Genomic DNA, 27,924 nt, shown 5'->3' on the forward strand with positions numbered 1-27,924 from the left:
TTGGTGGGATTGCAGGCTTGTACAACCACTCTGGAAATCAGTCTGGCGGTTCCTCAGAAAATTGGACATAGTACTACCGGAGGATCCAGCAATACCTCTCCTGGGCATATATCCAGAAGAAGCCCCAACTAGTAAGAAGGACACATGCTCCACTATGTTCATAGCAGCCTTATTTATAATAGCCAGAAACTGGAAAGAACCCAGATGCCCCTCAACAGAGGAATGGATACAGAAAATGTGGTACATCTACACAAGGGAGTACTACTCAGCTATTAAAAAGAATGAATTTATGAAATTCCTAGCCAAATGGATGGACCTGGAGAGCATCATCCTGAGTGAGGTAACACAATCACAAAGGAACTCACACAATATGTACTCACTGATAAGTGGATACTAGCCCAAAACCTAGGATACCCACGATATAAGATACAATTTCCTAAACACATGAAACTCAAGAAAAATGAAGACTGAAGTGTGGACACTATGCCCCTCCTTAGAAGTGGGAACAAAACACCCATGGAAGGAGTTACAGAAACAAAGTTTGGAGCTGAGATGAAAGGATGGACCATGTAGAGACTGCCATATCCAGGGATCCACCCCATAATCAGCATCCAAACGCTGACACCATTGCATATACTAGCAAGATTTTATCGAAAGGACCCAGATGTAGCTGTCTCTTGTGAGACTATGCCGGGGCCTAGCAAACACAGAAGTGGATGCTCACAGTCAGCTAATGGATGGATCACAGGGCTCCCAATGGAGGAGCAGAGAAAGTACCCAAGGAGCTAAAGGGATCTTCAACCCTATAGGTGGAACAACATTATGAACTAACCAGTACCCCTGAGCTCTTGACTCTAGCTGCATATGTATCAAAAGATGGCCTAGTCGGCCATCACTGGAAAGAGAGGCCCATTGGACACGCAGACTTTGTGTGCCCCGGTACAGGGGAACGCCAGGGCCAAAGGGGGGGAGTGGGTGGGTAGGGGAGTGGGGGTGGGTGGGTAAGGGGGACTTTTGGTATAGCATTGGAAATGTAAATGAGCTAAATACCTAATAAAAAATGGAAAAAAAAAAAAAAGAATTCCTCCCTTCCAATTTGTATCACTTTGATCGGCATTTTTGCCCTATTGCTCTGGCTAAAATGTCAAAGACTATGTTGAATACATAGGGGAAGAGGGGGAAGTCTTTCCTTGTCTCTGATTTTAATGGGATGGCTTCAAATTTTTCTCCATATATTTTAATGTTGGCAACTGGGTTGCTCTGTTTTGCTCATTTCTTTCTGAAACGTGACTTTCTGATTCCTCCAATGCATTTATCTTGAAGTTATATTGTATTTGTTCAAACACTTTTTAAGCATCTGATGAGATTATCCAATATATTTTAAGTTATTTTATATAGTGGATTACATTGATGGATGTCCATATATTGAATCGTTCCTGCATCCGTGGGATGATACAGTATCTAATGAGATGATCAAATAATAATCTCTTAAATTTATTACATAGGATATTACTTTGATGAATTCCAAAACATTGTATCATTCTTACATCCTATTCCTGATGCATTTTGGATCATGGTGAGTGATCATTTGCATGTGTTTTTAGAAACAGTTTCCAAGACATTATTGAGTATTTTTGCATCAATATTTGTTATGGTTTTTATATGCTCAACCCACTGAGTGGCAACATAAGAAGGAGTGGCCAAGTTAGAGTATATGGGACACTGTGTGTGTGGTCAAAACCCTCACCCTAGCTGCCTGGACATTAATGTTCTCTTAGCAGCCTTCACATGAACATGTAGGACTCTCAGCTTCACCTGTACCATGCCTTTCTGTATGCGTCCATGTGGCCACCTTGTTGGTACTTGACTGATCCTCTTAACCTGTAAGGCATCCACATTGAATTCTAGGAGAAGCTGCAGTGCAGCCAGATTTGGAGGAGTCCCAAAACCCTCCTGGGACAACTAGTCATGGAGTTTGTTCAGCAGCCATCCGTCTGCAGCAGTTAGGGTGTTCTTCAGAGTCACATCTCTTCTCTAAATCTTTGAAGAACCACCTGTCTGAGGGCCAGAAGCTCTTGTGGGTATCTGCTGATGCAGAGTTAGAAACAGCTCTACTAAGTACTCAGCCTGATGCACAGAGTCCTAAGGGGAGACACAGCAAATACAGAGGTCTGAAGGAAAGGACAAAGTACCCAAAATCTGAGTATCCAAGGCTGTATCCTCAGATTAGAAAGACAACAGAAAAAATAGAGAGGGAACCCAGTAAGTGACAATGGGGAGAAGGGAGGCCAGGTGTTCCTGGTGGTCATGAACTCTGCACAGAGTTCACAGTAAATTTCAATGTGGATTATGAAAGTAGAAAATGTTCACTTTCTTTTATTACATTCACCTTGTTTGGGCAGATAATCCATGCAGCAATGCTGAGAAAGGGCTAAGAAAGAAAGTTGATCTCAGAGAAACAGGAGGACTGGGGGTTCTCTAGTGTAGTATACTGTAGTGTGGTGTGGTACAGTGTGTTGTGGTGAAGTACAGTGTATTCTCCTGTAGTGTTTGCTGCTTGGTATACATGAGGCCCTGGGCTCCCTCTTCAGTTTAGCCCACTTAGAGAAGCTGAAATTAGAATAACAGTTGCCAGATCTTAAGACAGATGTTGGGAGGGTGATGGGGGACAGGGAGTTGCAATCTTGGTTACCAAGGGATTACCAAGTCTATAGAAATTTGGTGGGTTGTAATGGGCCAAATATCTCCAAGTAACTGCAAAAGAGTGATAAATATGTTCTCAACACACAGAAAATAATGAGATAGATGCCTGAATTGATGCCTGTGCCAGATACCATCTTCTTCAGCAATGTGTTCTTACCATTATCTTCCAGAAAAGAAGGAAGGAAATGGCAGTAGTCTTTAATGATTGGGGAGAGTGTTTGAGACTCAATGATGAGCAACCCAAAACAAGATAACCCAAACTTGGCCCTGGGCTTTTCATTGGGTAGTATATTGTTCTGAATTCCACGGGCCTGTGTTTAGGAGTCTGGGGACAGGGACCCACAAAATCCTGGACATCCAGACAGTGCTGGGTTGCAGAGAGTTCACAGCAGGTTTGACCCTGCTGGCCTGCAAGGATAACTGGGCAAGGGGTTCTCAGAATCTTGGACATGCAGGCACTGCTAGAAGTCTCAGAGGAGCTGAGCATGGAGGAGGCCAGCAGGCTAAGAACTAGCCCTAAAATCAGGGAATGGGGAATTCTGGATTAGCTCAGAGGTGACTAGCCCAGGAGTATTGAGGGGCCTTCTGTTGGAGACTTAGATGGCAAGGCTCTGTAGGCAAAGGCTTTTTCTCCATGTAACCCACAGTTGGTTTGATGAGAGAGACAGTCCTTGGTTGTAAACTGTTTATTGATTGATTTTCATGGAAATGAAAGCATAACATGTCTTAAGGTTAGACTAGAAGTTAAGTACCTTCTGAGGAAGGAATGTCCAGGAAGGGAAGCTTATTGACTGAACCCTACCATCTTCTATTACCTCATTAGCAGGGAGAACCCTATTCTCTTCTAAATATCCACAGGCCATGTTCCTATGCAGAGATTTTGGTCCCATGAAAGAGGCCTGGTAGGAAGCAGGTGACAGTTTTGCCATCTACTGTGGTTCTGGGACTTCCAACCCACTCAACTTTACCAAATTCTGGACATGGTAGTCTACTGTCCCAGGTGTTAGTCTGAGATTTATTGATGTGAGGAGACACCAGGACATATGTTTAGTATGCGGGTCTCAATGCCTACCCTCCACACTGACACACTGTTTCTAACAAGGCCACAACTCCTAAAAGTACCACGCCCATATTCAAGCCACCACACTCCTCTGCAATCTCCCAAGACATTTACCTCACTCTGTCCTACTGTTTTCCTTTTTCTCCTTCACAAATTATGTGTTCTATTATTTTCTTGAAATATCCTCCTATAACCCAACATTAGTGCATTACCTTGTATGGATAGTGCAGTTTAAATGCACATCTCTAGACATTCAATGTTACCATCCACATAAGACACATGATGTGGTATTTGTCTTTTTGGGTCTGGGTTATATCACTCAAAAATATTATTCATGTGTCCATCCATTAACCTGTAAATTTCATTTATATTGTCATAGTTCATTACCATTGTGTATATGAACCATGTACTCATTATCCTTTCATCAGTTATATTTATTTCTGGGTTGTTTTGATGTCCTGACTATTGTGAATAAAGCAGGAGGGAACATGAGCACACCTAGGTCTCTGTCTTAGGATAATGCCTTTGGCTATATGCCCTGGAATAGTGTCTGAGTCTGTGTTCTCTTGCTAGAAAGAGACATCAGGACCATGATGGACCTTTTAATGAGAGCATTTAAATGGGGGCCTGCTTACCATTTCAGAACTTTAGTACATTTTTGTCTTGACAGAATAATGCAGAGGCAGACATGGTGTTGGAGAAGTAGCTGAGAGTTCTAGATCTGGATCTGCAGGAAGCAGGGATGCTGGCCCTGAGCTGGGCTTTTGAAACTTTAAAGCCCACCCCCACAACAAGGCCATAGCTCTGAATACCATCAAAGAGTGCTATACCCTGTTTACCAAGTATTCAAATATATTCTCATTCAAACCACAATAAATAGTACAGCTGGTTCTTATGGAAGATCTATCTCTAGCAATGTTTTCCAGAATATTTCTCCTGTTTTTCATAATGACTGTACATGTGAATATATACTCTCTTACCCCACAGTCATGCCAAGAGTTGTGGTCATTTAGTCTACTTGTAATAGCCATTCTGACTGCAGTTATATACAAGGTTAAAACTATTTTAATTTGCATTTTTCTGATGAGGAAGGATATTAAACATTTAAATACATACCTATGAGCCACTTCTTTCTCTTCTTTTGAAGATTCTGTTCGGTTTGACAGAACATAAGAAGGGAGTGTGTTTGAGACTGGGACTCTCTACTTATCCCTGCTGTCCCAGAATCTAGTACATAGACCAGGCTGTCCGGAGGCTCATGCAGTTCTTCTTGCCTCTGCCATCTGACTGCTGGGATTACAGGTGTGCTCTACCATGGACAGCCATAGAACGATTTGAAATGTTTAAATTTAAAATGTTTTAATGTTTAACAGGCAGGTTTCCTGGTGTTTAGTTTTTAACACCATCCGATTGTCTAGAAATGAACTCTCTGTCATATGTACACTTAGTGAAGTTCCTCTCCCATCTCGTAGCTGATCTTTCCATTGATTAAGAGTTTGTTTTGCTTTCTTATTCACTGTTTTATTGCTAGGACACACCTTGACCAGGATAACGTATAAAGAAAATATTCAATTGGATTTGGCCAACAATATAAAAGGGTGATCCAGGATTGTCAAGGTGGGGAACATGGCAGCAGGCAGGCATGCATACAGACATCATGGCACTAGAGGAGTAGATGAACTTACATCTGATACATATAGAGGCGGCAGAGGAAAGAGATAGATACAGACAAACAGACAGACAAACAGACAGAAGCAGAGACAGAGACAGAGACAGTGAGAGTATAGACTGAGATATAGAGAAAAAGAGAGAAACATTGTGAGATCAACAAAGACAGAGAGATAGTGACAAAGACAGGGACAAAGACAGAGGCAGGGACTGGCATGAGCTTTTGAAACCTCAATGCCAACCTCCAGTGCCAAAATTCCTCCAGCAAGGCCATATCTACTAGTCCTTCCTAAAACATTTTTATGAGGTAGGTATCAAACATTCAATTATGAAATGACTTTTGAAGGTCATTTTTATCCAAATTACTTTATAATTCATAAGATTTTAATTATTCAATGGGAATATTTTTATTTCCTGGGATGTGTTAGAGAAATACTGTTGTGTATCTTATTTGTTTGTCCGACAAGGTCATGCACAGGAGAGTACATCATAACTGTAGCTAAATTTATCACTATAGAGATAGAGCATGGATACATTTTTCATCCTGACTTTGGGATCCACATAGTTTGACCCATTATCCACATCAAAATCTCAATTTTCTGTGGAGCTCTGGCTGGCTGGGTAGTACTTATGAAGCCTAAACAACATGATACTTTAAGAGTCCCATTCTTGCCTGAAACTTCTAGTGTTACAGGACTATGTATGAACCACACATAAATGCAGATTGTCCTTATGATAAAAATAATTAGAGATGATGTTTTATCCATAACAATACACTAATTTTATTCAATAACAACTTAAAGTGAGGAGTCAGTTTATACAGTATATAGACTTAGCAAAAAAAGCAAATTAATTACAGTAACAAGAAGAGAGTGAATATATAATGAAACTTCAAAGGAAAACACAGGAAAACCAAAGACACAAAGATATCAAAACTCTAACCAAAACCAAACAAAATAATTAAGCTAAGCATCATTCTCTTGCTGCAGATGTTCAGCACAGACCTACAGCCTCTTGCTGGCCTTGGTGAAATAGTGCAAAGGCAGTCACTGATGGTAATAATCTGTTCAGGATGAATATAGGCATGCTTCATTGGGGTGGGTGTTCTGCTGATGGACTAGTCCTTCCAAGTCTGAGCATGAGAGATGTTACAGATGATACCTCAAAGTTTTTCAAATTCACTTGACTGATCACCATGATATAATTCTAGATGACCCAACAGGACCAGCCAAAATTGGCATTCTCAGAGCCCTCCTGGATGCCGAGCAGATCTTGATGTATCTTAGCACTTCTCTGAAGCCTTCCAAACAGGCAGTCTTGCTGGACCAGAGGCTAGACAAAATAAAGGCCTCATTACCCATAGCAAACCAAAAAAGAAGAAAATGCAGCCCAAGATTGCCATGGTTACAAGGATTAGATGCAATGGTGGTTAATTTGCTTTGCACACCCAGTGCTCCTGGTGAACAGTTGTGTCTGAGCAAGATCTTGACCTGGTCTCTGATCTGTTTGAGCTTCTGCAGAATATTTCAGACCTATAGGAGGAAGAGAAAAAAAGCCTGGTGAGATCTTTCCATGTCAGCGATCCAGCAAATACCAGCTTTACTCAGCAGGACAATCCAGTATCACTTTTCATCTGAGATCTTTCCTGTATCCCCATAGGAGAAGGGGAAGACAGCACCTGGGCATGGATGTTTTTCTCAAATGTAAAAAATTGCTTGGCACTGAATTGTGAACTACACACTGTGCTGGAGTTATAGTAAAACACCACATTTCTCCAATAGTCTAAATACTTGATATTGAAAAATAAGTGTGTATCAGTGTCTGAATCTAACATTAAACAGAGGCCTTCTAGGGAGCTTAGCAAACTTTGAAGTGAAGGCTCTTATTATTTCTGGAGTGCTGAATCCTTCCTTGGCTCTCCTTGGGAACCCATATATCTGGGAATCCCCAGAGAAACCATCTCACAGGAAATTCATGCTCACTGAAAGGATACTGTAATCAGCAAGAGTGTGCTTCATGCAAATCTTCCCAAGGGTAAGCATTGAACTCTAAAGGGGATACTCATGAAGGAAAACAAAAACAAAAACAAAAACAAAAACAAAAACCAATAGCCTTGCTATGCTTATGGCTCCTTAGGTACTTCCATCCTGTGCTAGTACCTCATGTTGGAGACAGTGAAAGGACGCTGCATCTTTTCAGCCAAGCCATGACACACACACACACACACACACACACACACACACACACACACACACACACAATAAAACTGGAGCCTGCCCTTCTGTCCTAGGACAAGGTAGGCCCAAGCCCCTCAGGATGAGTTGCCATAGAGCAGAACAGAGGACATGGTTCCTAGATAATTCAGGAAGTGGCATCCTGAGGCACCTCTCCATACCATAGAGCCTCAAGGGGTTGCCTTCAGGGGTCCAGGATCTCCTCTGCCTAGAGTGGCAAGCTAGAGGTGGCCGACTAGGATGGGGAGGAGAGGGCATGGCAGAAATCCAATTTCTTCAAAAGAGGGTAAGTCCACAGAAAGTCTTCGAAATGATCACAGAATTGTAAAACTGGATGAGAAATAGGAGAGAGTCTGGATAAGGTGCAGGATGGTTACATAGGCTTGACTGTGTTTATGATCACTCATTAGGGCATTCTGCCCCTGATGCTTCATTCATCCTACCTGCTGCTGCTTAGTATAGTGGTCTTTGATCTTCTGGCTGCCTTCCTTGCATAGTATTTTTGTTTCTGTGTTGCATTCTTCCAATGCAATCTGCTCCCTTAGCAGCTGTCTGTTCTCCTTCCTCAACATCCTGACTTTGTGCTGGATGAGGTTAGATTCAATCAGGAGGTGGCAGTTCCTGAAGCTTAGCCACAAACAAAACATGGTGAATCCAGGAAGCATCCATCTTCCTCCCATTCCTCCAAAGACCATTCCTTCATCATTGGCCCTGATCCCCAGGCAGCCACAGACAAGTATCCAGATTGGCCATAGAGGGAGATCAAATCCAGAGGACTGCCACTTTCCAGAAGACCCAAGGTACTTTTGAAAACCCTGAAACCAACAGGGACTCATGTATCTCTCAGAAAAAAACATGGGGTCTATATGTGCTTATAAGTCTGTGGTATAAAAAAACCCATCTGGGGGAAAATTCTCTAGGAGTGAAGAGACCCAAGCATCACAGAATCTTTCTATGTTTCTCCTGGAAACCCCATCTATAAATCTACTTTCAGAGCCCAAGAGGCCCAAGGCTGATTGATATCTCCATCATGGTGGACACCTTTTCGATCTCAAGGATACTTAGTTGGAAAGGACAGTGGCTTGAGGGGCTCCCAGTCTCTTCACACTTGGTCAAAATGATCCAAGATGTTAAAATCTTAGTGCCTTGTTTGAAGGAGGCAGGCTTCCTGTTTAGAGACTAACAGTATAGAACCTGAGTCCCCACTTTAGTTCAAAGACAAGGATTGTCAGACATATCCTGTGCCTAGGTCTTGGGTCATGACCATGTTAGTCACTCACCAGTAGAACTGATTTTCTTTAGTCAACTGCTTGCACTTGGACAAGGCCTCACTGATGTCCTGGGGCATTCCCTTCATGTCAGTCATCACCTGGTCATGTTGCATCTCAAGCATGAATGTCTCAAAGTTGATCCTGTGGGAGGGCATGGACAAGGAACAAATTGTCCCGTGAACTAAGGATACAAGGATCATTTCAATTGAAGCTGAATCATGCACTACCCCACCCCATATATGCCACTTGACCTAGCTCCTTGTTACCGGTTCCACTTGGTGCTTATTAAACTTACTACTCTTCAGCTTGGGCCAGTAAGCCCAGGGAAGTAAAGGCAGGGTGCTGATCTGCCTCAGCTCCCTGTAGGGGTTTTAAAGAATAGACTAGTTCTCCCAGAACTTTCCAGGAATCTGTGTCACAGTCCTGGGTCCACATTAAATCTGTATGATTCTCCTCCTGGTTTTAGACACGGACTTGACAATCCTTGGCTCTATTGCTACATCAATTCCCAAAAGACATAATCATATCTACAGGGAAAAGCCTCTATAACCTACCAGGAGATTCCAATGTGCATCCACAGTGAGCACAGAGGTCAAGTGCTGTGCTACTAAAACTGAACCTCCCTGGCTTCTTCACTATTATTGCCTGGAAATGGAGTCAGGCACAACCTCAGGATATATCACATGATACAGACTCTCTAGATCTTAAGCTGCACACACAGGAACACACACACACAGGAACACACACATCCACAAATGCACACACAAGCTCACATGCACCCAGTATCTCTCTCATTCTCTGTCTCTGTCTAGCTCTCTCTTTTACACACACACACAAACACACACAGAGACACAGGTACACACACACACACACACACACAAACACACACACACACATAGTCAATCAGAATGCCAAATAAATAAATTGATTTCGGTTTATCTGAGAGTATAATGAACAAAATTTAAGGAAAGTCATTATGAACTGCAGCCAATCCAGTCATACTGAAAGGCAGTATGTGTGACAGGCCCCTCCAGCTGTTGACAGGACCAATTGGACCCAAATTACCTCCTGGTCAATTATGGAAAGGATTGGCTATAAACAAACATTACCTAGCAACTCCAACCAACCAACACCTGTGTAAGCTTCTTAAATGGCAGGATGAGAGCTCACACATTACTACCTTCATCCCCAGATTGTGATTCATGCCACAGGCTCTGAATTACTTTTGGAGGAATCCAAAGTGCCTGTGACCCCATCTCACTCCTATCTGAACTTGAAGTTCTGCATCGAAAATCCAATCAGCAAAATTGATTTGGGTATGTAGACAGCCTGGAGGTGTAGCCACCTGTGGTATGAGGGAATCTGGGCTTAACAGGGATGGCCCAAGATTGTCAGCAAAGAACTGGGCATAATGACTACCTGTCATTTAAATCCTTGTTAGTGTAGTTGGCCAGGATTCCCTGAAGTTCGTCTCTGGCATTTTTTATGTTCTGGAGCTCTCTTTTGAGCTTCTCTAACCTCTCGTGTCTCTTCTCCTGCTCATTGATGGTGGGGGCTTGGGGTGATGCCTCCCCAGCAGACCCTGTAGGTAGAAAAACACTAGTAACCTTGTAGAGATAATAGGGCAGGGAAAGGGAAACCATGCTTTGTCCCACACAGAAGCCTGAGGAAGAGGAAAATCTAGAGACACTGAGAATCCCTGATAGTGGATCATAGCTGTCTTCAAGCTGGGCTCCTCAGCTAGGTCCCTGTTCACAACCACCATCACTAAACATATGCCCGACTTCCTATTGTAATCGCCCTAGCCCTGAAATGTATAAGCTGGGCCAGGCAAGAATAAATGGAGGGCATTGTTGGCTCATATCTGACAACCAAAGCCGTACCTCTCAGCATACTAGCCAATGCTTTTCTAGTCTTCTTCAAATGCATGATGAGAGCTCGTACACTGCTACAGGAACCCAGACTGTGTATCAGTCCACATCATGTGCGTTCAATACCAAACTGTCTGAGACCTTGATTCATAGGCAGGGGAATAGCCCTCTCTGTTCTTGGCATCACATGCTCATGTAACCTAGAGGAAACTATATTAAGATGAAGTACATGGGGCTGGTGAGATGGCTCAGTGGGTAAGAGCACCCGACTGTTCTTCTGAAGGTCCGGAGTTCAAATCCCAGCAACCACATGGTGGCTCACAACCATCTGAAACAAGATCTGACTCCCTCTTCTGGAGTGTCTGAAGACAGCTACAGTGTACTTACATATAATAAATAAATAGATTTAAAAAAAAAAAGATGAAGTACATAAACACTCTATCCTGAGAACAACACTTCTATTCTCACAGAGCTTGGTCTTTGCATAGTTTGCCATTCAGTGGGAAATTAAGATCTCTCAGCAAAGCCCCTGCAGGCTTGTCAATACCAGGCTGTCTGTAAAACTAATCATCCGACACTCTTGACTCTGGTTCTACCATTGAGGAATCTGAAGGATCCAGATCACAATCCCTATTCCTGGAAGGACCAGCTGAAGCCCACATCCCCCAGGGAGCTCCCCAAACCTTGCCCAGGACTCACTGTGCCTTCTCCATGACCAGTTGTTTCTTGCCCTTTCCCACCACGATGGGCGGCCGGCCTCATGCTGCCTTGGTCTGGTGTCTGTGTGTATTCTATTCTCTCTCCGAAATACCCTGAGGAGCATGGACAACATGCCTGCTTGGGAACCCATGAGGATCTGAAGGAATACCCCACAAGCTGCGCTGGTTACCACAACACTGGCGACATCACAGAAGATTCTAGGGTTCTCTTGGATACAAGAGATTGTCCAGGGAAGTGACTACTGATGATGTCACCTGGCACTTCCATGGCCTACCGGCTTACCAGCTTGCCCCATCTGACCAGTTTCTGAGGTGCCCTTTCCTAGAGTCTCTCTTTTGCCCCTGGGGATACCTCTTGGCAACTTCTCCTTCCAAAGCTAGAGATTTCTCTCTGCTTCACTACAAGTCCAGTGCTTTGAATGGGGAGAGTTTGTTAGTGCCATGGCATTGCTAGCTCATCTTCATTAGGATCCTTATATGAGGGAGATTCTTCTCCAATATAAATCTTCTACCTGGGTCCATCATGTAACAAACAGTCGATTTACCCAGGTGTCTCTGTTTCCCAGAGGCCAAAAACCTACTCCTGCACCTTTACCTTTACACAAGTTGGAGTATATGTGTTAGTGTGCAACTGCCTTGAGAGGAGACATTGTTTCATTAAAGTGAGCATAGGGTTTTCATGAAATCTCTGATTTACAACCCCATTTCTTTGCAATGAAAACTCCCTTGTACTTGGCAATAGAAGAAGTCAGGGACAGGGGCAACATCAAATTGTGAACTTTATGTCCCTTCTTTAAAAGCTAAAATCCCACATTCTATCTGCAAAACAACCAGACAAAATAGGCATCTGTGACCAAAGGCCAACAGGGACATTGGATTGCTTCTTCGTAGTCCCATTAGCTCTCACTTCTCCAGTTTCTACCTTTTTGAGTTCCCAGTTCTAGGCCTGAGTCTGTTGGAGATTGGAATATGATCCTGTATTCATAAGATACCTAAGACTCAATTGGATGGATCGAGGATGAACAGGCCTCGGGTCCAGTGAAACCTCAATTTTAATGGATCCATAATTTCAGGAGGGGCTCTGGCATTGACATCTGTTCCTTCTGCCTTCTTGACCTGGGTGTGCTGAATGCATGCTAAAATGCTACCTAAACTCTCCAGTAAAATAGTGGAAAAATCATGTAAAGCCTTTCCAAATTGATTGTGTTTTCTTTGTCTACCATCTTGAGCTATGCAATATCACTATGACAAAGGTTCAAGGTGTCTGGGGGATGATGGGGTAGTCAGAAGCCCACTCTGTCTCTCAGGTAGTCAGATGAATAACCTTTATGGAGAACTGGAGAAAACGGGTAATGAAAAAGTATTAGTTATAGTTTGGTTAGCTGATTCTCTCTGAGCCTGGAAAGCAATGCAGCAGGCATTCCAATCAATAGTATAGGGATGAATCCCTCCCTGTATTTGGGTACAATAGGCCCAAAGTAAGAATGAGGCCCATCCACCTTTTCCTGAACTCTACTGAGAGTTTTGTAGTGTTTCCATTCAAGAAAAATTCTTTACTTCCTGAGACCAGAACTCTGAATTCTGCATGCACCATGAAGTTTCCCATCTATTCATAAATCATTCACTGTTTATTGACAAGGTTTGGCTATGAATTCTTTGCTATGGTTTGACACAATTCAAAGGGACTGGTAAAACTGTTGGTCCAGTACCTTCAAGAGCTTTTTAGCTACTCCTTGAGAAGTTTCCTCTTCTTTATTTTATTTTATTAGATATTTTCTTCATTTACATTTAAAATGCTATCCCTAAAGTTCCCTATACCCTCCCACCCCCTGCCCTGCTCCCCTACCCACTCCCTCCCACTTCTTGGCCTAAAATCAGGGCAGCTGTTTTCAAGATAGGATATCGTCCCAACCCCTGTGGCTAGTCAGGTACCTCAGCACATACTGCAGTCCTACTGGCTCTGGATGGCATAAGCTAGCCAGCCATGCTGTGCTTGGAGGGCAATGTCAGCTAGTATCTGATGTGATGCAAGGAGGTCCTGGATTCCCTAGTGCTTAGCACCACCAAGCTGTGATTGCCTGTGTCTAAGATGAAAGTAGTAAATGTCTCAGAACTTGAAATATGTCCAGGGGTATATTCTTTTCTTGATTTTTGCTATCAGACATCCATGGACCTTAAAGAAATACACCAAGGATGCAGTGTAGCAAAAGCCTACAGACATGGACTCCTCATAGAGGACCAATTGTGTGTGTGTGCCTGTGTGTGTGTCTCTCTGTGTGTGTATGTCTGTTTGTGTGTATGTGCTTGTGTCCCCCATGGGTCTATGCATCCTTGGAATCTGGAGTCTACAGTGGGGCCTGTTGCAAGGTGATGCTGTCTCCATGCACAGGAAACCCCACCTTAGTCAGCACTGCTCTTTGTCTATATGTTCACCTTGATGACACATTGAAATCCCACTAGGATTATATATAGCCATCCTGATATTGAGTCTCCTCCCAGCAAATACTGATTTTTTTGCTCTGGGTAGCTGTGTAGCAGTAAGAACCTACAACTGAGAATTTGTGTTCTGAAGATATATTTAAAAAAAAGTGGTAACAGGGTTGAGGTGGGCCAGGACCTGTGCACAAACTTCCTGGGAACTTTTTAGTAGGGTAGTCTTTCCTTCCAGGCCCATGAGGGAGGTCTTGAAGCCCTTGATCCCTTACTAAGGAACCCCAACCTGTGTTGTCCTGGCATCAGGATACTTAGTTTAATAAGCACCAGAAGGTCTCAGTATATAGGAGGCAGACTGTGGCAGCCACTGCATGAGGGTAGTCCAGGACATAGCCTGAATTCACATGATCCTTGAGGCCTGTGTCATGGAGTAGCTTCAGTGACTAGAAGAATGGGTTAGATTTATTTCCTATACTCAAAGCAGGCAGAAAAGGATGAAAGTCCTCCATGTAATATCAAATATATCCAGAAGAGGGTGCTAGATCCTCAGTACCCAAAGTATCCAGAAGATGGGATAAGACAGATTGCCATCCAGTACCAAAGACATCCAGAGAGCATCTTAAGATCAAAGTCAGCTGGTGTTGTAGCCCTAGGAGCAAGGAGGAGGAATCTGCCTCCTGATGCCCTCTTCTGACAGTCAGAATGAAATTGAGGAACTCTTGCACAGCAGCTGCAGCCTTGCCAAGTCCTGCTCTCTGTCAAACAAACTGCTTCCCAGAAGCTCCAAGCTCCTGATTCCTATTACTGGAAGTCCAAGCTCAAGCCCACCTTCTCTAGGAAGCTCCCTCTTTCATGCCCAGGAATCACAGTGACTTCCCCTGGGCCATTAATTCTTGCTCTTTAACACTAAGACCAAAGGCCATCTTGTGGCTGCCTCTTTCTGGTCTCTGTATGTTCATTGTTCTCTCCTCCAAGAGGCCTGCTCAGTTTTGTCAACATGTCTAAGGGTGAACCATAAAGGTAGTTAATGAATGCTCCAAGAGCAGTTGGAGTCACCATAACATTAGTAACATCACAGAAAATGCCAGGGCTCTCCAGATTACAACACAACATCTAAGGAAGGGACTTCTGATGTCACACAGGTCAGCTTGTACCATTATGCTCAGTACCTCACCCAAATTTACCTGAAGTCAAAGTGCCTTTTCCAGAGAGTGGGATAGATTGCCTTTTGGTACTCAAAATATTAAAAGGTGGCTATCAATCACCTTCCAATGACAAATGTATCCAGAAGAGATCCTTTGAATCCCCATGCAAATATACATGAAATACCCAGCCTCCAGAATAAGACACTAGGCAATACTCAACACATCTAGATAAAGTGTGATAGATCCCCTTGCAGTACTGAAACTATCCAGAAGAGGTCAATACCCGTCCAGCCAGTTTCTATGTTGTGATTACTGACCTGGACAGAATGGAAAATGTCACTAGTAATGACCAAAGTATGGTTATGTTGGCCAGGTGTTCTGGAAGATTTTATGTGAGAATTGCAGCCCAGCTTGTTATTGCAGGAAAACAAAAACTGGAGCAAGGATTTGGTTTATGTCCTGAATCTTATTCTACAGAAAAAATTTAACAACACCAATACATATTAGCAATGACCAATAGCTATAAGGAGAGTAGTATTATACTCTAAGCATACATCAGTGAAATATAATAGTGTGTTAGCTTTTTATATTTGGAAAAGAAAATGCAGATGAAGGGGGAATTATGTAGAATTGGAGAGGCATCTATTTTGAGGCGTTTTCTAGAGATGTCTGAAGTAGCTGAGATCTGGGAGTTCTCATACTATACTGCTTTGTGAATCATATCTAATTGTGTCTGAGATTGGAGAGGGTTTTTACATAAATATTTTAATATAACTATGTGCATGCCCTACTTAATGTCATGCTCTATGTAATCTTTAGAGTCTGGTATCTTTTACTTAGCTTTCTTTTTTTATATAATATTCATGTTAAGGAAATATCAAAACCCTGCAGACTACATACTATGAAATCTGCTGGGAAAAAAGTGATCAACAGTCTTACCTAACCAAGAAGCCTGTGAACCCTCAGATTATATTCTGTACCTCTACTTCAAAATAGAACCATACTATAGTAGATGGCTTCACACTCAGGTGTATGTAAATGGTAACATATTTGTGTATATTTATATGTATTAAACATAAATTTTATATATTTATAATTATCATATAATGACATAAATATTTTATGTAATATAATATAAATTATATGCTTAAAATATATTTATAATATAATGTATAAGTAATATTTAAAATTAATTATACATATATATATATACACACACATGTGTGTGTGTGTGTGTCTATGTGTGTGTGTGTGTGTGTCTGTGTGTGTGTACTTCAATGTTGTTACTCTATAACAGAGTGCAGGTTCTATGCCACACAAAACAGTCTACTAAAAAGTGCAGTGCTAGGCATATGTTATCCCTCTTTTGAGTTAATATTTATATATTTATTCATATTTTTCCATACCACCAGAATAGTTATTTGCTGTGGAGCTTGTTACCACATAAAACTTAATGGTAAATTCCTTTCACTCAAGACATTGTATACTTGTGTCTTAGGACATGGACAAATCAATTTTGTGCTAATCTGTAATCCCTTCCTGTTAGTATTCATGTTATTAGAATATGGCTTACATGCTAACATGGGAGAAAGTCATCAAGATTCTTACCCAACTCTGAACCCTGAGATATACAATGATTGTCAGCCTGGTAAGACATGCTCCCAGGGGAAACAGTGGTATGATGGTGTGAGCACAACCAACCACTTTCTCACTGGATATAAAGTCTGACAAGACTCATGACTGGCACTATTGATTGAACCAAATACCCATGAATGCTCCGAGCACAGGACCTAAAGGAGTTCTTACTAGTAACATCCTGCTATATGGAGATAGCATAAAACTGTCTCTTAGTTTTACCTTTAGATATAAAGAGGAGTACACCTTTCACATCATCAGAGAAAATTCCCTTACAGTAGACAATGATTAATAGATATCCATAGCACCAGTTTGTAATGGTCCATAGAATAAGAGACAGTTGAGTGCTCAGAGCTCCATGACACGGCTATACAGTGAAATATAATAGTGTTAGCTTTTTAAATCTGGAAAAGGAAAAGCAGATGAAGGGGGAATTACATAGAATTGGAGAGATGAAAATAAGGCATCTATTTTGAGGAGTTTTCTAGAGAAGCCTGAAGTAGCTGACATCTGGGAGATCTCATACTACACTGATTAGTGCATCATATCTAATTGTGCCAGAGATTGGAGAGGGTTTTTTACATAAATATTTTAACATAACTCTGTACATGCCCTACTGAATGTCACGCTCTATGTAATCTTTCGAGTCTGGTATCTTTTACCAGAAACACTATCAGATTCCACAAAATCGCTGTTGACCGACCCCACCCCCACCCCCAGTATAAACTGGATAACAGTACAACACCATCACCGCACTTCGCAACAACTGCAATACCTGAATATTCCTGAAAGTTATATAAGCTTAACAAGCGTTGAAAATTGAATTCCAGAACAAATTTAAAAGCATGGTGGTGTGCTGCACATGGTAGTGCATGCCTGTAATCTCAGCATTCAGGAGGCTGATGCAAGGGGATTTCTGCATTCAGTTCAAGGTAATCCTGGTCTACAGAGTGAGCTCCAGGACAGCCAGAGTTATACAGCGAAACCCTGTCTCAAAAAAACAAACAAAGAAAGAAACGCCTGGTGTAGTAGCATAAGAATACTTTAATCTCTGCACTTGAATGGCAGCACTTGCAGGCAGATATCTGTGAGTTTGAGATCAATATGGTCCCATGAGTCCCAAAACAGGCAGGGCTTCATAGAGAGACCCTATCTCAAAGAATGAATAAATTTAAAAATAAAATTCTATACACACAATGAAAATGTGATATAGTTATGCAAGGATAACACAATAGATGTAAATCAAATAAATGTAACTCAGCACAAAAATAGTCTCAAAAATTAATAGTTGAATTGTCATCTCAGTACCTACAGAAAATGCATTGGACATGTCCATCATCACCTCATGATAAAATTCCTGAAGAAACTAGGAATAGGAGAAACATGCCTCATCCGAATAAATCTTCTATTCAACAAACATAGTCAACATTATAGTAATGGGAGAGAGAAAAAGTCTGTATAAAATAAGAAACAGGACCAGGGTATACATCCTCTCTACCTTATTCAACATAATACCTGAGACTTAGAAGCAATGAGCAAGTATAAAGAAACAAGGTGGAAAGAGAAAATGAATGTGTGGATCCCTGCAAACTCTACTTTCATTAGGGAAGTGCTCTTGGTGAGGTAAGAAGAAAAGTAAGGTCAGTTCAAATTAGTCAGCAAGGCTGGTTCAAACTTCTGGAGCTTGATGCCTAGTGGATGAATTTTTACAAATCTGAACTCAGTAAAACTTTGGAAAATGTTTCCCGTTGACAGGTACTACAAGAAAACTTTAGTTATGACTAGGTCAGAATTCCTCTTTACAGTATGTGACTTCAACCAAGCACCCATGACCTTTTCACCCAGAATGAGTTGTCCTGACAGAGAAAAGGCATGTGAGTTCTAGTAAGGAAGTCAAACTTACATTGAAGAAAGGATACCCTTATCAAATGGTGCCTGGCCATGTGGGTCTTCATATATGTGAACAGAAATCAGATTCCAAGATGTGACACTGGACTAAAGTCATATCACTATTAATTAAAGATCTTATTATAATAGGTAGAAATTCCTAAGAGAAGCCACAGCAAGATGTAGGTAAGGACACAGGTTTCTGGGTAGAATTCTAGTAATACAGTGGTTCACAGTAAATGAGGTGAACAGATGATTCCAAAAAGGAGTGAAATGGTGAATAAATAATGAACCACATTAAATATTTTCAGGCATAAAAGGAATGAACATTTAAAGAAAACCACACCAACATGCAATCTCATTCCAGACAGCATGTGCACAATTAAGGGAACAAACAACAAATGGTGTAGAGGATGTGAGGAAAGGAGCATTATTCACTAAGACTGGAAACTAGCAAAGCCGCTGGAGAAAACCTTGGTTTAGAGGATGCTCAAAGTCCTGAAATAGAACTGCAATGTATGCTGCAATCCTACATTTAAACATTTACCTGGAAGATTGATGTCAGTAGAGGTGCCTGCATACAAGGATGTGCCCTGCAGCACTGTACAGGAAACCACATTGTAGAAAATGCCTGGAAACACATTACTAGACCAAAACATTGGGAAATGGGAAATGTTATTCAGAATGCACTTATGTCATCTGCTGAAGAATGGAGGGAATGGAAGACAGTCAAAGAGATGAAATGAACCAAAATCAAAAGGACAAATACCGCACATTTTCTCTCATCATGCTGAATCTAAACTTAAATTAAGATGATATCAAAGGTTTACTGGGAATATTCTGAGAAATGGTCAGTATAAAGGATGCGGTGTGATAGGAGATGATGAACAGAGAGAATTCTATGAAATGCATTGTTTGCATTTGTGACAATGTTGCAATGTGCACATAATAGATGCTATAACAGCCTATGTAATAATACATGGCAGTACATAATATTATACAAAAGCTTGAGGCCTGAGTTCAGAGTCCTATCACCCCTATCTAAAGCTTCTCATGGAGTCATGCACCTGTAATAACAGCAGTGGGGGGACACCTAGGCAAATCCCTGAGTACACTGGGTAGTGTAGCCAATTGCTGAGGTCCCTGATCAGTGAGAGATCTGTTCTTCAAAATTACAATGTTACTGTGTTTGACGCAGATTCCCAGTAGTGACCTCTGACCCCAACTTGTATGCACAACCCCACACCCCTTAAAAGAACATTGTCATGAAGCATTACTGACTAATGTATGGATGTCATCCCTTGTAAACTTAGTATGCTTCATCATGTCTGCGGCTTCCACTCTGTTCAAACAACTTTCTGACAGTTCATTGCTTGGTGTCTTCTCTCCACAAGTTGGTTTCTGCAGAGTAATTTGAATTATTTCTATTTTTTTAATCATCTTCTTACACTCCAGGTTTTATCCTCCTCCAGGTCTACTATCTGACTCTTCCCCACCCCATACCTCCATCCAGACCCCGTCTCTACCTGGATGTTCCCACGCCATCCACAATTGTCACCACACTAGCCCTACCCTCCCTTGGGCCTCCAGTCTTTTAAGGGTTAGGTGCATCTTCTCTGACTGAACTTAGACCTGGTAGTCCTTTGCTGTATATGTGTTTGGGGCCTCATAAACGCTGATGTATGCTGCCTGGTTGGTGGTTCAGGGTCTGAGAGGTCTCTGGATCTAAGTTAATTGTGTCTGCTGGTCCTGCTACAGGGTCACCCTGCCCCTCAGCATACGTGTTCTTTTGGGTCCGAGTTACCTCATGGTCCGAGTAGTTCGACCCATGTACATGCAAATCTCAGGATGTCCTTTTGCTTCTTAGCTTAGTAGTATTCCATTGGGTAAATGAACCATATTTTCTATATCCATTCTTCTGCTCTGGGACATCTGGGGTTTTCTCCAGCATCTGGGTATCACAAACAAGGCTTCTATGAACATAGTGGAATATGTAGCCCCTTGGTATGGTGGGGCGTCTTTTGGGTTTATACCCAAGAGTGGTAAAGCTGGATCTTCAGGCAGATATATTTTCAATTTTCTGAGGAAGCTCCAAATTGATTTCCTGAGTGGTTTTTACAAGTTTCCAATCCCCCCAGCAATGGAGGAATGTTCCTTTTTCTCCACATCCTTGCCAACATGTACTGTCAGTGTAGGTTTAGATCTTAGCATTTCAGATGGATGTAACCTGGAATCTCAGGGTCATTTTGATTTGCACTTCTCTGATCACTAAGGACTTTGAATGATTTCTATAGTAATGCTTTTTCATTTTGTTCATCCTTGTCAGGTTTTTCTTTTTTCTTCTTTCAAAATTATTATGGATTTAAAAGAAAAGCAGGAAAAAATATAAAATAGACATATGTGTGTACATGCTTCACTCACTTTCTCCAGAGGTCAGCTGCTTACAGTCATAGCAACGTGGTCCACACCAGGAAGTACAGACTGGCATGACACTTTTAGTCAACCTCTTCTTACCCCACTCAATGGTCCTCTCACCTTCTCTTTTGTCCTGAGTCTGCATCAAAGCCCTTCCTTATGTCATCTTGCTTCCTCCTGTTTTCCTCCCATCTGTGAATGCTTTAGACTCCTTCATAATTCTGGCCTTAACTTTTGAAGAAGATTGAGAAAGTAATAAATAACTTCAACCACAAATTAGACAGAAGTGGGGAGGATAGCAAGAAAAGTAATTTTTTTCAATAATATGTTAGCCTGGAGACTTAAACTATTACTATGAAAATGAAAGCCAAGTAGTGATCCAAAGAAAAAATCTTATGAGGCAATTTGTTCCATACCTATAATTATACAAGTTGGAAATCTTAGGCATAGTTTTATTGTGAGATCCATGCCAATGTGAGCCATACTGTTTGAAGCATTCTCAAAAACTTTAACAAATTTAAATAGAGACAGAAATAATGAAATAAACAGAGATATAAAAAGAGACAAGAGCAAATGAAGAAGGGAATTAATAAACGTGGATGAAAGGAAGGAAGGATGTAAGGAATGTAGGTAGGAAAGAAGGAAGAACGTATGGTGGGAGAGAGGGAATATGGGAGGGATAGAGGAAAGGAAGAAGGAATTCAGAAAAGAAGGAAGCACAAGATAATCTCTTTTAACTCTGGAGAGCCCAAATAACTTAAATTCTAATCTCCCTATGTAGATTAAATGAACAATGGCTCCAGTCACTGTTACAATGAACTTCCACTATACTTTAAGGTATATATGATTTCTTAAAATCAGGCAGTAGGCATTTGTGGTGCATGATTTTACCTAAATCTCCCAAGGACAGCCTGGTGTATGGAGTGAGGTACAGACCAGCTAGGAATAAACACAGAAACACTGTCTCAAAAACACCATGAGAGAGAGACAGAGACAAAGACAGAAACAGAGACAGACACAGAGACAGAGAATGAGACAGAGTGAGACAGAGACAGAGAGACAGAGATCGACAGAGAAAGAGAGAAACAGAGAGACAGAGGCACACAGAAACATAATTAAGGGACACAGAGAGAGACAGAAAGAGAGCCATAATCTCACTCTGGTCTAGACTATTCCCATGAGGAGAACACAGGAGGTATTCACCTACCTTGCATTACTAATAAGATCATAAATTATTTGAACATAAACTGAGTCATGGACTGAGTTGGGAAAGATACAGCAGATCTCTGCTTTGCACACAGAAGCTTCAGTCTTGACAATATCTCTGTGAAAAAAAACCAAAACGTTGTTCTCATCACACTCAGAAGAAACTTTTGATACAAGATGGCACCCATTTACAGGTTTCTAAAAAGGAAATCTAGTTTAGTTCCTTAACTTGATAAGAGGCCTCAACCAGAAACACACACCTTAGTCAGGAATCAGGAGCATTTTCTTTAGAGAGGGAACTTTGACAGAAGATTTCCATCATTGGTTCCATTTAACCATTTAGGTCCAAGAAAAAGAAAGCAACATTCTTTTTCTTGGTGGGAAAAATTAAATCATTGTTACACAATGATATCATTACTTACATACTAACTTAAGAGAAGGTAAAGGTAAATTATTTTAGACTTGAAGCACTTACTACTTTTAGAAATGAAGAAGTGGTTCTTAATTATTGATATTCAAATATATAGGGTTGCTATTGGGATCGAAAGTCAACCTTGACCAAGTTAGTGGATTGTGTACAAGGCCAGCATGGTCTACTTAAGACTATCTAAAATCAGCAGCCTGTCTCCCACACTTCATATTGCAAATACATAAGCCGCATGCTATCATGCTCTCTGGTTAGGAAACTATCCTAAGGAACCATTTGTTTAGAAGGCTTTTGTAAAAGGTAAGAATTACTCTGTTGACATTATCTAACCCACATTGCCTTCCAAAGGCCTCATCTGTAATGGTGTAGATTGTTTCCATTCTCTTGCTACCTCACAATGAGGCTCAAATGTCAAGAAGAGATTTTCTGGCTGGTGAGAGGAGACTTTGTTGAGACCATAACAGGTGACAGGAAAACCTGCCAGTGTCCTGACAGCTCAGAAGAGACAACCCTGAGAAGATCCTCCACCATGACAGATAGTAGCAGAGAGGGAAGTGCTGGGTGTAAAGGTCATGTAAACATCTTAATCAAGTGCAGTTGTTCTTACTAAATAATGGAGAGTTCATGAATGCCAGCTCAGTGTGACCTCTCAGGACCTTTAGTGACTGAGTCATCTCCTCCTTTCCTGTATGAATGCACTGACTGTGAAAATTTTATTTTTTACTCATTTTTAGCAAAGGCTAACTTCAAGACCTGCCCAAGTACCTCTCCTCCCTGCTCCTTTCTTACTGAGGCAATGTTCTCTGGATTATTCATTGACCTCCCAGCATCAGTCTGGACTCAATATATTTTGTCCTGATCTGTCTTCTAAGCTGTTTCAATATTTGATTTCTGTGCCAATAGACCTTGTACTTAGTCTCACTTCACACTCCAGTTCCTAGGAATTTCCCCAGTCTTTCACAGTCATAGAAGTATGCAAAGAATTCATTCACTGTTTTTTTGTTTTTTAACATTAGAACTTCATAGGTTTTAATTTTTATTCAAGGGAAAACAAAAAGTTACACAATTTGACGTAAAATTCCTCCCACATGACACATATCCTTTATGTAACACTAAACTCCCAGTTTAGTGATAAATTCATATTCTAAGAAATTCACAAAGATGATTTTGATTTGCAAGTGTGGAATATGACTGACAGTATAAGTATAAAATCACTGGGTCCAGCCATGAGTCTTGAATGCTGTGTTTTCAGGTGAAGAACATTCGACAAAGGATTCAGACTTTGGTTCAGTTTGTAAACTTTGCACAAATTTTGTTATGATAGCCTGCTGCCCACAGAGGAAATTATCCATAAACCAAAACAACCTTATAATTTATTATTATTTTTTTGTTTATGTTTTTGTTTTTTTTCAGAGCTGAGGAAGGAACCCAGGGCCTTGCACTTGCTAGGCAAGCACTCTACCACTGATCTAAATCCCCAACCCCTAGTTTATTATTTTAATGCAAGCCATTGTAACTCTTCTTTGGGTCTGAATTTTTAATCATGTGGTATGTAATGTGAACCATAACCAGGGAAAGTACACAATGCTAAATTAACATAAAACATAAGTTGTAGCAGAAGATAAGAAAGGACACCAAGAGAGGTAAAATCTGGTACAGTCCGCTTCATTGTTTTGGGGGGTTGTTTTTGACAACGTCCAAGTGATTTTTAATCTAAACCATGAGATTTCTCATCTGCTTGATAACAGTTGTTTTCTAACACTATAATTAAAAATACTACACAGTATAGAATAAACACTTGTGTTATAAACTATTTGCCCCTTACTATTTTTTGAATAAATTATTTAATTAAATGAATACATGACACCAAGTGCTTGTTCCTGCAGCTATTTATTGACTATTATTTTTAGATAAGATAAGCATATTAATTACGAGCAAATAAATTGTTTTAAAGAGCATTGCTAAGTGTGAACAGTCATAAAATGGGGGAGGCTCTCACTTGAATCGTCGACTAAGAGCCTACTGATTGGTAGTGATGCTTTTATAAGTATAAAATCTAATAATTTGCTTTGTGTATGTGATATATATGAAACCATAAATAAAATTTGCTCAGAAACTGGGTTTTATTTTAGAAGATGCTCTCAAACACAAAATGTGTTTTCTAAGTTAAGTTTAAAGGCATATCATTACTCTGTTTTATTATTTAATAAATTACTACAATGCATCTGTAGTAAAAAACTGTTTGCAGTTTTCTATAGCAACTTTTATTCCTTTAACCTTGCTTCATATTGCAACAGAATTAATTTTAAAAAGAAAAAAAACCTATGGTGAAATTAGTAACATGGTCTAATATAAAATAACTCTTACAAGCAATATTTCCAATTTAAGCAGAATTTTGTTGATTTTTTTCTACAAAGTACAGAAATTGCCCCTCCTGTACTTTTTTCTCTCTCTTGCTTTAAGATGTTTAAAAGTTTTGAGATCTACACATATAGATTTGGGAAAACATCAAATTATTTTCAAAGACAGCTATTTTCTATTACTATTTGTAGAAAGTCTTGAAGACCTTTCCTCCCCTTCACCAAAATTCTCATTCTCACCTAAAGTAGCTGCATCCATTTTTTCCTCAGGTTTAAAGAGACATTCTTACAAAGGTTCAAATTTCAAAGTCCCCTTTAAAGCACTTAAAATAAGCACTCTTCTTTATGTGTGCACGTGTCTGTTATTTTCCAGTAATTTTTAATACTGAAAGTGAATCTTTATAGCTCTCCAGAAATACCTTGGTGAGCCCTCATCAGTTTCTAACCACTTAATAATTGTGACCCCGGCCGGCCCCTTCAAATAGATCCTTAAGTGTGCTTGGCCATTCCCAAACCATAGCCTCTGTCCAAACAGAAAAGACAGGGCTTTGTGAGGCAGAAAGGAAGGGAGAGAAAACAAAACAACTGTAGCTCAAGCTGAAAGTGAAAAGCGCTTGGACAGATTAGTATTTTCTTTTCTGCACTGCATCCTGCCAACCCTCTTCCCCCAAAACCCCACTCCTGATAAGGTCCGGTTTTGCGTGTAGGAAAATGTTGTTTTCTACCACCCCATAGAACCCCCATAAGTACTGTTGCTTTATTTTGTTTTCACCTGTCCTCATCAGGCTGATATGCCCCCCCTGTGTCACCCTGTCAACACCCCAACTCTGGGGGACCTTTGTTTTTGAAACCCTGCAGACCTCCAACACTGCACCCCACTGGATCCCTTTCAAGCCACTTATTTTCAGTAGTGAGATTCCCCCACTAGAGTGTTTGCAGTGAGAACCTGAAATTTTCATTTAACTTTCCCCTGCCCTAGGTCCTCCCAGTTAGGAACCTATCACTGTGGAGAATAGCCAGGGCCAGGCCTGGCCTTGCTCACTTGCTCCAAAAAGACTTTAATTTGCACACTTGCCTCAGGGTGGTTCTGGGGCCAGGAGGCTCACAGGTCCATGTCCTGCATTCACCCACTTGGGCCCCCAGCTGGGACCAAAGCCCTGAGGCCCCTGAGCCTCCCCAGCTGCCCCGCGGGTGGCGCCCTCCTCCATCCCTCCACCCTCTGCCCTCTGCAGCAGTGCCCGCCCCCTGCTCACAGAGTGCTGCAGCAGTAGTTAGTTAACCTGCTCCAAGGGGCAAACACGTGCAGGGGCAGGCAGACACTCCTGGACCGCAGGAATCGCGTGGGTGGGCTGAGTGGCGAGGGTCCCCGGGGAGGATCGGGGTGGGTGAGAGTAATGGGGTGTAGGGGGCTGTGTGGGTTTAATCTTGGGCTAAAGTTGAGACTGGGTAGGTTATGGGGGCCAGCTGGGGGGAGCTAGAGGAACCTCCCACAGCGGGGACATCAGGACACCAGGGTCCTATGCCAGCTTGAGGCCCGGAGTGAGGGAGGGCAGCGGAGAACAATGATATAGGTATAAATATTGAGCCATGACATTGACCTACCAGGCGCCTCCCCTCCCCTGTGCTCAGGGCACACTCTGGGCTGCTGGGCAAGCACCCTCTCTTCCTGTGCTGCACTCATCCCTGAGGGGCCCCAGCGACCTTTTCCTCCCTAAGACTGCATGAGCCCTGCTGGGGGGAAAAGTAACTTGATTTTTCTCCAAGAAACCTGGCCAGATTAGGAAGCCAAGGCGAGTAGAGAGGAGGAGGAGGGGATCTGGTGGAACCCAGTGGAAGTCTCCTGGGCAGTCTGATCACACTTTCTCCTTGTCCTCCTGTCTCCTCCTCCTAAGTGCAGAGATTGGGGCAGACTTTGTAATTGCTGAGGAGGGGGAAGAGGAGGGATTGGTGCTCTCTTGCAGCACCAGCAAGGTGCAGCAACTTGGCTAGGTGGAGTTTCACTGCAGCTGAGCCTGGTTTGCTCCAGAGGGCAAGGAAGGCTGTCCATCTAGCCTGGTGGCCAGTACAACTCCAGGAGTCCCTGAGGCGTGTAAGGCAGCAAGTGCTCACCCAGATTCCACTGTGCTACACCAGCAGCTTGCAGCCAGCATGGAGAAGGACAGCCTGAGTCACACTGATCAGCAGTATGAGTGCATGGCAGAGACTGGAGAAGGCGCCTGCCTACAGGAAGGTGTTCAAGGCCTGCAACCTGAAGAATGGCAGCCCCTTCCTGACTCTGAAGCACTTGGGAGTGCAGACCAGTGAGGAGGGCATGCTGCTCTCCACCATCCACGAGGTGGCGGTGCTGAGGCACCTGGAGAATTCCAGCACCAGATCATGGTCAGTTGAGCCAGGAGCACTGGCTATGGGGTCCAGGAAGGTGCTGGGCAAGGGCGGCTGGTGGCCCAACTAAAGTTAAGAGTTGAGTTTCTCCAGATAAAACCGGGGACCCTGCTAGACAGAGCAGAAAAAAGCTTCCCAGCAGCCAAGCTTTTCTGAAGAGCTTTTTGCTCTGCCTGCCCCAAGGTGTCCAGGGGTATTGGGGGTCTTTTAGGGACAAAACCAGACAACCCCAGAAATGTCCCTCCAGTCCTTACTTAACTTTTCCTGTCCGTGGGGGGATTTTTGAGAGACAGAGTGAGATAGTTATCCAGCTTGCAGATTATTAGAAGGAAACTTTAAGGGTGGAGCATAATGTAAATAAAGTTTAAGAAAATGCAGGAATGTGCAAGAATGTGTTTGCCAATCACACCCAGAGTGGTGCTTTTTCATATAGTTGTAAAATGGCTTCTGAGAGTCTTAGAAGTTCTGAAGTTTACACTCTGATGCCTAGTGTTAAACATTTTTGAAA

The 27,924-nt window shown here is 41.9% G+C and overlaps 1 protein-coding gene and 1 pseudogene across 2 annotated transcripts in view; both read left to right on the forward strand.

Moving 5' to 3' along the window:
* The window catches only part of Gm8126 (predicted gene 8126), a 57,178-nt gene that overhangs the window by 14,345 nt on the left and 14,909 nt on the right, over positions 1 to 27,924 (forward strand). The window lies entirely within an intron of this gene.
* On the forward strand, positions 23,072 to 27,757 carry LOC115488353 (annotated as a pseudogene).

Source organism: Mus musculus, chromosome 14 (assembly GCF_000001635.26).
Source record: "Mus musculus strain C57BL/6J chromosome 14, GRCm38.p6 C57BL/6J".
Lineage (NCBI taxonomy): Eukaryota > Metazoa > Chordata > Mammalia > Rodentia > Muridae > Mus > Mus musculus.